The 10,161-nt window shown below is 35.6% G+C and overlaps 1 long non-coding RNA gene across 1 annotated transcript; it reads right to left on the reverse strand.

Moving 5' to 3' along the window:
* Positions 1–1,611: 1,611 nt before the first annotated feature.
* LOC149630440 (uncharacterized) lies at positions 1,612–2,211 on the reverse strand. The gene is made up of 2 exons (XR_016374171.1): positions 1,887–2,211; positions 1,612–1,819 (listed from the first exon to the last, which is right to left on the reverse strand). It is a non-coding gene; the product is annotated as an uncharacterized LOC149630440 (long non-coding RNA).
* Between the last annotated feature and the right edge of the window lie 7,950 nt (positions 2,212–10,161).

The raw sequence follows: 10,161 nt of genomic DNA on the forward strand, positions 1-10,161 counted from the left end.
CAGACAACACATTTTCTGGTTACCCTGATACTGTTATCCAGACTTTCCCTCTAATATATTTTCCCTGACCTTTAAAAAGGTCCATTTTCACTTTCCCAGACTTTTACCTGACTTTTCAGGCCCATTTTCAATTTCCCAGACTTTTTAGGACCATTTTCAATTTTCCAAACTTGTCCCAGACTTTTCAGGCCCATTTTCAATTTTCCAAACTTGTCCCAGACGTTTTAGGCCCATTTTCAATTTTCCAGACTTGTCCCAGACTTTTCAGGCACATTTTCAATTTCCCAGACTTTTCAGGCCCATTTTCAATTTCCCAGACTTGTCCCAGACTTTTCAGGCCCATTTTCAATTTCCCAGACTTGTCCCAGACTTTTCAGGCCCATTTTCAATTTTCCAAACTTGTCCCAGACGTTTTAGGCCCATTTTCAATTTTCCAGACTTGTCCCAGACTTTTCAGGCCCATTTTCAATTTCCCAGACTTGTCCCAGACTTTTCAGGCCCATTTTCAATTTCCCAGACTTGTCCCTGACTTTTGAGGCCCATTTTCAATTTTCCAAACTTGTCCCAGACGTTTTAGGCCCATTTTCAATTTTCCAGACTTTTCCCTAACTTTTCAGGCTCATTTTCAATTTCCCAGACTTGTCCCTGACTTTTGAGGCCCATTTTCAATTTTCCAAACTTGTCAGGCCCATTTTCAATTTTCCAAACTTGTCCCTGACTTTTGAGGCCCATTTTCAATTTTCCAGACTTTTCCCTGACTTTTCAGGCTCATTTTCAATTTCCCAGACTTGTCCCAGACTTTTGAGGCCCATTTTCAATTTTCCAAACTTGTCCCAGACTTTTCAGGCCCATTTTCAATTTCCCAGACTTGTCCCTGACTTTTGAGGCCCATTTTCAATTTTCCAAACTTGTCCCAGACGTTTTAGGCCCATTTTCAATTTTCCAGACTTTTCCCTGACTTTTCAGGCTCATTTTCAATTTCCCAGACTTGTCCCTGACTTTTGAGGCCCATTTTCAATTTTCCAAACTTGTCCCAGACTTTTTAGGCCCATTTTCAATTTCCCAGACTTTTCCCTGACTTTTTTGGCCCATTTTCAATATCCCAGACTTTTCCCTGACTTTTTAGGCCTAATTTCAATCGAAAAAAGTTATTAAATGAATAAATCTATATGGTTTTAATTATGTTGAAATGAAAGCTATTAAATCCATCTCTTTGTCATTCGGCTCCGTTAATTTCTGAAACTTACCAAAAACTAGTGTATTACATATTTAACCAAAAATTTATGTTAATTAACCAAACAAAAAACGTTATGAAATAAAGAGCCTGAGAATGGATCCCCTTAAAACCAGAACCAAGACCTGTGAGTGTTAGTTTGAAATAATTTTTGAAAATGAACACTTTCGTTTCTTTGATATTTACCTACAATAATTTCAGAAACTTTGAAGGCTTAGTTGCAGAACTACTGTAACACTGAACAGTGTGTTACACATTAAACATAAACCAAAATAAATATAATTTTAACTATACATCGTGTTATAAACGCCTTTAAAAAAAAACGCGCCCTCAAAATACAAAAGCTACGTTAGTATGTCGAAAATTAAGAAAACATGTTAGAGAACCAATGAACAGCAATCTTTTGCACGTTTAATACAAAATTTAAATTTAAATAATGCAAATATAGAATGTTATTAAATGAAAGACTATATACAGTTCTGTTTGTCATTATTTCCCTTGAAAAGTTGTCGCTAGCATTCAGCCAGCGGAGGGTTCATCATCAAGGTGTAAAATTTACCACTACAGCTGATTGATGTGTCCTAGCTGTCACAGATAATAATGTAGTAATTAATTGATCTACCAGTAAGATTAATAATTAATTTGAACATACCAACAGTATTCGTATTGTCTAGCTTTTATCTCAACCGAAGTTAATGTTGCCTATTCCTATAACATCAACAGACAACATAACGGCAACGCTACCTTGACCGAGGCTTAACGAAATTAGCTTAGCGAAATTCGTTAATAATAAAATATTCTGTCTGCTTTTAAATTTAAAATTAATTTTAGTAAATTTCATTGACGTTTTTTGTTGTGAAAACAATAAAAATCATACGTAATTAGCCTCCAGTTTAATTCCAAATCCAAAATTTTAATTTTAACCGACAGCTCAAACGCCATGTTTTTCTTGCTTAATATCCCGCTAACGGCGTGAATCACGACACAAACGCCGTAAGTCCAATATGAAAAATGAGGGCTAAAATGCTTGTCTCTAACAGTGGTAAAACGCCGTAATTCCAATACCCAAAACAACGTAAGTCAAAGTATGTGTTAATAATGATAAAAATCAATACTTAAACTTAATTTATCTTAATGAAACTAAGGGAAGGCACATCTATGGACTGTTATCTTTAATTTAAGATGGTTCCCAAACGTAACGAATGAATAGTTTTCTTTATACACGATCCCAATTATGGTCATTTTTCAATAAAATCCCATGTTATCTCTATGGAACAATATAGTATCTTTCACCAAATGTCTGATTAATTTTATGGATTCTAAAACCACCCTTAACAACTTTTTTCTTTATAGAATTAACTATTAGTTGGATCTCTTTGAAATTTTAACCACAAAATTAGGGCCCGAATTTTAGTTCACTGGCAAAATTTCAAAGCTGCAAACACAATACGAAAAAAGTTACGGTCAATCAAAAAACCCTCCTTTAGCATTAGAGGGAGTATCAGGTCTTATCTAAGAGAGCGACCGCTCTCCTAGAATAACTATTTCCTATAAATTGGAAGAACTTCAAAATCGCTGGAATTTAACTCTTAATCGTAAAGTTATATCATTCGATTTTGATTAGTTTTGTAGAACTCTCAAACCATGAAATTATAATAAAGTTTCCACTTTAGATTTGAAATGAGATTTTGATTGATAATTTATTTCTGTACTTTTCCCTTATTTTTCATCAATTTCTTCCTAGTTTTTTCCCCTGCAATTTTCTCCAACTTTTTTCCCCTACAATTTCCTCTTAGTTTTTTCACTTACAATTTCCTCCTATTTTTCCTCCCACAATTTCCTCCTAGTTTTTTCCCCCTACAATTTCTTCCTATTTTTTTACCCACAATTTCTTCCAAGTTTTTTCCGTGCAATTTAATTTTTTGCCGCTTACATTTTACACCAATATCCCCGTGTATTTCAAGGGCAAATTTCCTATGTTTCCTTAATTTACCATTTTTTAGTGATCACCCTTAACAACGCTAGTTAGGCTGGGTTCTCTTTAAAAAGGAGAGACTTTCTCCAGAAGGATGATTGAGACATCAGTCAAGTTACTGACGAATCTGTCACGCTTGGTGATTGTTGTATCACTAACCTCGTACCAGCGGTTATCTTTTCGAATAAAATTCAGATAGTGACCTTGGTTTAAAGACGAACCTTTATGAATGATCACGCCCCTAGTTTTGTAAACGCTTTGGTTTAAAACCACTTTCTGATTTTCGGATCCCGATATTTTGGTTAAAATCTTAATAGGGTGACCATTTACTACAGTATCTCTTGGAAACCACAGAAATACGTACTTACTGGCAGAAATCAACACATCATTAATTTCTCTGTATTTACAAGTTCCGCATGCCATCATTGCTGGTCTCATCCTTTCGATTAATGGTTTCCCATCAATTTTAGCGAGGTTTGGCAAAGGAAGAGTGAATATGCAGCTTTGGATAATGTTTCCAGAACTTTTTTCAAGGTGACAGTTCGGGCATTTGGTAACGTTTTGCGACTTTGTCCATAATATTTATTGAAGAGCGTTAGAGTCACAAGTTTCCATTTCTTCGCATAGTTTTGGCTGAGAACCCATAAGAATTCACTAGCATCTTGTTGTTGTTTGTGGGTAAAAGGCAGACCAACAGCCGTTCGCAAATTGAAACCATCGTCGCCGGAACTCGAATTTGAATTTACAACATGCTCAATAGCGTTACGAAGGCAAGTCAAAATAGGCTTATCGCTCAATGATCCTTTGTGCTCTTTAATAATGTTCCTTAATTCCGGAATCATTAACAGCAATTGCAAAACGCTATTTGCGTTGCACGTTGCTCCATCTCCTATTTCAAATCCTTTCAAGGGACTTGCGATTAAGTCCATCACTCGATTTTTTACTCTGAAAGAGCTGGGTTTTTTTATATATTAGCTTTTGCAATATGTTTGGTTTTTGTTCGCTAAAGTCTTAGTTTTAGCTATCAACGCTCTTTGACTTAGTTGTTTCAAACGTTTCTTGTCCCTTCTAGCTTTTTCTCGAGAAACCATTTTGAGTTCTTAAATTTAGCACACAAAGATGTGTTCGTTGCCACAAAAAGGTCGCTTTCCAAGTCACTATAATTATTTTTTGCAAAGCCACAGGTCTTTTAGCAAGCCAGAGGTCTATTTGGAAGCCACAGTAGGTCTATTTGGAAGCCACAGTAGGTCTATTTGGAAGCCACAGAAGGTCTATTTGGAAGCCACGGAAGGTCTATTTGCAAGTCACTGAAGGTGTTCTCAGTGAGCCACAAGAGGTCTATTTTATTCAGTGTGACAGGTGGTTTCTTTAGAAGGCACAAAAACTCAATATAATGAGCCAGTCTAGGAGCCGTAAAGGCCTGTTCTGGATACCCAAAGGTTTCCGTTAGTAAAAAGAGAAGAAAAAAGGATACAACACAAACAAAGGAAAGAAAAAAAGAATACAGCACAAAGAAAAAAATTAAAATAAATCTTACCTTAATAAATCCTCAAAGCAGCAAAGTTAAGCTTAGAACGCTTTTAAAAAAGCGTAAGCCCTAAGCAACCCTTGAAGCAAAACTAATTAAGAGTTTTGAGAAAAGTAGGCCTATCAAATAAGCCTGAATTCGACAATTAAATTCAAAAATGAACCTAACACGAGCACGAGTCAACGTGCACTGTACTGTTAGTCTGTTAACGTCACTGATATTAGATTTCCAGCTAGCATTGATTCAGTTCAGTTTAGTTTGAATGTTATCGAAGAAATTTGTAAACCTTTTAATACGACCGCTTAGACACGAGGCTGAGCTTGAATATTGTTTTCCGTGGGCTATTTTGCGTGGGGTAGATTTATTGTTTTGTAAACGAAAGTTCCTTTAAAAATACCCCAATTCTCTATTAGAATCATTTAATACCACTCCATGGTAACAGATTGCTAGTACTCTACGGAAAACGGTAAGACCACTGGGAGGTAAGACCTACAAACAGCGCCCCACTCAGAGATGCGGAGAATAACCCTCCATTGTTGTATATGTTGTTTACTTCCTCGATTTTAGCCGAGCCTTGGTTGATCTTTCTTGTTTCTAATTTCAAGGCTGAATTTTAATTAAAGTCTATATTGTAAGAGCTTTTTTATTATAATTATTATTTAGTTTTCGAATCCCGCGAACGTAAGTTATGCAAGTTTAATGTTGCCGTTTCGCAATAGATACTTTAGTAACATCCTTGAACGTTAATTGTAGTGTAAACTTCAACATGGACAACGAAATGCACTGATTTAAAATTTGGTAACTTATGCGATAAGCTCAGAAGAGCTTCGCATCATTAATTTAATTTAATGACATAATGTTTAGTAAAAATTACTCTTGCAATTAGTTGCTTTCTACATTTCTAGCCTGATAATCTTCAACTTCTATTGCATGTTGTTTCCGATTGACGCAAAGCTTGGAAGAAATTTAAATTTCATTCTTCACATTTTTTCTGGACTTGAAACACTAGATAACACAACAAATGTCTCTGGCGTCTACTGTTTAAAATATTAGAAAAAAAGCATTTTCCACTTTGTAAATTTTTTTAAACCTATTCTTCTTTTTAGGTTCAAGTTTTAATTGAAATGCAAGGCATCTAACTAAATGTTCTGTCCTCGTAGAAAATGTTGTTGAAAATAAACATTTACAACGAAAAAAACTTCTGGGCCAAATGTCTATTTGCAAGATGAACAGTTTTACAAGATTAGTTTCTACTTCTTTTACTAATGGGCGGTAGGTGACGTCTTGATTTTGGTTCAACATTATCAGTGTAGATTCTACTTTGTGAATGCTAATCGCTGAATTAAATAAGTTGTTTGACGTTTGTTTGTAATCAATGATCTCGGAATGTTTACGTTTCTAGCAGCAATACTCCAAAAATGTCTTTCGATTGAAACCTAACATTATTTAAGTTTAGTGTCTGAGTACCTTTTGTAGCCATTGTAATAACAGTTTGCGTAGCTTTACATTTAGTGCCAAATTTTCTTGTTGCAATACTTATTCCTTCTTTACATGGTGGCAGAACTGTACCTACAAGCGCAGCGTTACCTCCAGTTGGTTTTGATTGGATTGTTGTTTCATTATAATCAAAAGCTTGAGCATGTAGTAAATTTATATCTTCATGTACTGTTAGTAAAAGTTTAGAATTTGAGCTTTCTAGGTCTTTATCTAAACTTGTTCCATGAATTGGTATTGAATGTGGTTTCAGTAACATCGTTTTTTCCCTTTAGTAACGATAACATCATCCTGACTAAAATGTTTTGAACAAATAACGGACACTTTGTTCGGTCTCCACTCTTTACCACGATTTGTAGCCAAAATCTATATTTTAATTAGATCTTCATTTCCTTTACATTGGAGAAAACTTAGTCAAATACCCCAGTCGCCCAAAAGGGCTCTTTTTGTTAAGGTTTACAGTACCTTTCGGGAATAAATGTAAACTGTAGGAACCGTCTTGGGCTAGATTGTAACTACAACTTGAACATCCAAGAACCACGCATCGTTTATTATATGACATTGTAAATAGATTCTGAAGAGTTGCTTATTACTCGCAAGTCGCAACAGGTAGTTTAGTTTTGAAAATATTCAAACCGACTAGACTTTATATTAAGCTCAAGATTAACGTTACAAATAGAGTTTTAGAAATCAAATAGTGAAAATCATTTTTAAAATAACAATCATGCCGAAATTATACTCTTTAAGCTATGTCCGCACTAGGGTAAAATATTCGCTTCGCTCCCCACGCACGTTACGCTCGCCAAGTACGCCGAGAAAATCGCCTGTCCACACTGAGAAAATTTCGCGCGTAGCGTACGTAGCGAAGACGGCGAGAGAGACGAAAAATGTTCAACTGGTTGAACTTTTTACGTCGATCTCGCCGGCGTAGACGACGCACAACCAATCAGCGTCCATCATTTTACGGACGTCATATTTAAAGAGCTGCATCGGCTTTTTTTCTTCACAATAGTCTGAATTAATTGCATGTTGAATCTTGGTTTGGCTGCTATTTGGAGTTTTTCTCGTTAAATGTCGGACAACGAAACTAGAATTAATATTAATGCAAATGCTCAACGAAGAGTTTATCCCCGTATCGTTCGTAATAATATCTCATTTTGGGTGTGGGGTTATAAAAACCCCGATCCTTTTTTCTGTCCTGGAAAAGTTCTCTAAACCAAATACGTTTTATATGGTCCCTTTTCTTTTGTTTTCGAATTAATAGCAATGAAATAATTAATTTATTCGCATGAGCTAAACGCTTCACTCTACTGCAATTTCCCGACATTACCTCGATATATTCACAGAACTTATCCCACGTGACAAAGAAAAGGACGCGGATTGGTTGTGCGTCGCCTACGCCGGCGAGATCGACGTAAAAAGTTCAACCAGTTGAACATTTTTCGTCTCTCTCGCCGTCTTCGCTACGTACGCTACGCGCGAAATTTTCTCAGTGTGGACAGGCGATTTTCTCGGCGTACTTGGCGAGCGTAGCGTGCGTGGCGAGCGAAGCGAATATTTTACCCTAGTGCGGACATAGCTTTATTCCTTCTAAGAGATCAGATATACATATTTTTTAACACCTTTTCCTCGAGATGTCGCTTTAAACAGAACAAACTTCCGATACCGCCACTTTTAAAATTATGTAGTAGTGATTGATTCCTGCCATATAAATAAAGAAATATTGTAAACCTGTCTTTAACTGTTGTTCTTTCAATTATCTTATATTTTTGTTTTAAAACCACTGGAAAAGCTATATTAATGAAGAAAGTAAATTTACCGTATTCCTCGGTTTTATTCGCTGCGTTTAGCTACGTCCACCATAAAAGCGCATTAGGTTACCGGTTACGTAGAAAGATTGCAATCTGGTACTAAACCGAGAACTTGGTAGTGGTTGCTGAACGCACTTACAATTTTCAAACAACGAGACGCTACAAAGTAAGCGGATTTATGTTTAAACTTACTATCATAGAATATGATTATAAATGGAAAATTTATAAAAAACTAGGTTTATTTTGTGATTAATTACTTATTTAGCAGCCTTTAGAGCACTTATGGGTTATAATTTCACTTTGAAATATTTTTAAAACGTCTTTTTCAAAATATATAGGTTAAGCCTTGGTTTATGAGCGTTGCCTTCTTTCATGGCAGCAGATAAGGCTTAGGGGTAGTAGAAAGCAGGCAGTGCTTGACGGTTGGCTAATGGTGAAAAATGTTTTAAAAGTACAGTACAGGCCCGTAATTAAGATAAACGTGTTTTCAAGAAACTTAGTTCGATTAATTCAAGAAATAATAATTCCACTTCACCCCATTTCTCCGGCCTGATTTCCAATCCCTTTAATATTTTTCACTCTAAAAATCAGCAAGGCCTACAATTAATATGAAAATAGTCCGTAAGTGAAAGAAAGATTAGCACCATAATAATAAGGGTCTTTATTTAAAATTCTAGTTAAGAAAATGGACCGCCTTTTCAATATAGGGGTAAACTGCAACGTGACAGTAAACATAAATGCTGGAGGACTGGGAGATGGCGTATTAAATGCCATAGGTGGGGCTCTTGTCCCCAGAGGACGCGGGGCTGTTGCCCCAAAAGGGCACGGGGGTTTTGCCCCGAGAGGGCGCGGAGCTTTGGCCCCAAAAATATTTTGCAAGTCATAACAATTGAGTAAAGGGCTAGCGTCTATCTCACACAAAAAAACTTGCAGCTATTTATATCTATCGCTGTCATAAAATTGCCTGCTGACTCGCGACATTGACATTAACCCTTTAAGGAATAATTATCACTTGTTGGAACGAGCTAAAATATTTAAAATCATAATTTTAAACCATTTCCTTACAGGATTGACAATAAAAAACAAGATTAATTATTTTTTTTAAATATTACATATATATTTTTTTTCAAGTGTGTTTTTTTTAATGTATTATTTTTTTAAATCCAATATAAGGGTTATTTATTTATAAGTTCGGAACTTGATTTTCCTTTTCTCGAAGCAACTCGTGGCACTTTTAAGCCCACTGTACCTTCGTGATGGGTACAGGTAAAAGTCTGAAATTTTGCTTGCCGCGAGGACTGTCAATCCTAGCTATAGTTTCCAAATTTCAAGTTCCTACCCTATATACTTTTCGAAATATCGATGGTGAAATTTACCTTATTTTGTCACTCACTCACTCACTCACCGATCATCAAAATTCTAATGTACTTCTAGGGTAGATAGAAACTTAAAATTCAGGATTTAGTTTTCATTTATTTTATAAAGCACAGAAAAATTAAAACATCCCGAAATATTTATAAAATTGTTCTTTAGTTCTTTATTTTAAAACTAGATGGCGCTGCCGTGTTTTCAACAGAAATAGTGTGTGTTCTTGATGAAAGGACGTAATAGTCCAAAGTTAACCGAAAGTTAAATATATATTAAAGCTAATAAGAGTAGTAGTTTAAAATAAATGTGTCGTAACTGATGCTACATTCTTATATTAGGATATCGCGTACAATCTTTATTACATATTCTCTGCGGGTCGAAAGGGGTAATTCAGCGTAAATAAGGACAAACTTTAGCGATTATATTGGCAAACGAAGTACCACGAGAGGGTCTTGTTTCGATATAACTACCGAGGGTCTACAAAAAGAAGTGAGATCCTATGAAAAACATTAACATGTACAAAAATGGGCCAAGCCTCGCCTCGTGACCTCTCCGCCGTAAAATGTTCTGAGATCCCATGTAGAGCCAAGTCTGCCTTTTGTTCTCATTCAATCGCCAATTGAACAATTATGTTATAAATTAAGTCCTTTTCCTAGTTAATAACCAATATTCTTTGACTCTATCATTATTATACATCTTTGTTCGTATCAAAAATATCGTGACTTGCCAATCGCAGGTAATACAAGAAAGT

Source organism: Phalangium opilio, unplaced genomic scaffold, assembly GCF_054372755.1.
Source record: "Phalangium opilio isolate 3A_F unplaced genomic scaffold, DU_Popi_V2 ptg000103l_1, whole genome shotgun sequence".
Taxonomy (NCBI): domain Eukaryota; kingdom Metazoa; phylum Arthropoda; class Arachnida; order Opiliones; family Phalangiidae; genus Phalangium; species Phalangium opilio.